The sequence below is a fragment of the Olea europaea genome, chromosome 10 (genome assembly GCF_002742605.1).
Source record: "Olea europaea var. sylvestris chromosome 10, O_europaea_v1, whole genome shotgun sequence".
Classification (NCBI taxonomy): domain Eukaryota; kingdom Viridiplantae; phylum Streptophyta; class Magnoliopsida; order Lamiales; family Oleaceae; genus Olea; species Olea europaea.
In genome coordinates, this window is record NC_036246.1 from 24,884,439 (window position 1) to 24,884,903 (window position 465).

Sequence of the window (465 nt, forward strand, 5' to 3'; positions counted from 1 at the left end):
AATCCTTAAGTAATATGCACGACTTCAACTATTTAAAGACCACTCATTTACCTCCTAGATAATATATTAACTCCCTTAACTCGTCCCTAAGTGATTCCAAGTGAAAAGAGGGTGAAACAGTCAAAGAGAAATAGAAACAAGAAGCTCGAATTTCTGAACAGCTTTGTTACTCCACAGTTTTGAGATTTGTTTCTATTATTTCTTAAGGAGTTTATGATTTCTTGAACATCTGAACTTGTTTGTGATTAAGTTGGAGTGTTGTTAATGATGTTATGATGCCTAAATAGGGGTAATTAATTGCAAGAATTTAAAAGAAAGTAATCTGGACAGAGATGAGGAATTGCTGGATTGAGTGATTTATACCTTGATTTTGGGATGATACTTAGTGTTTAACTTATATATATCAATATGAACATTTTTATATGTAAGTAGGGAGTGTAGAAATGATTTTAATGGCCTAGAATT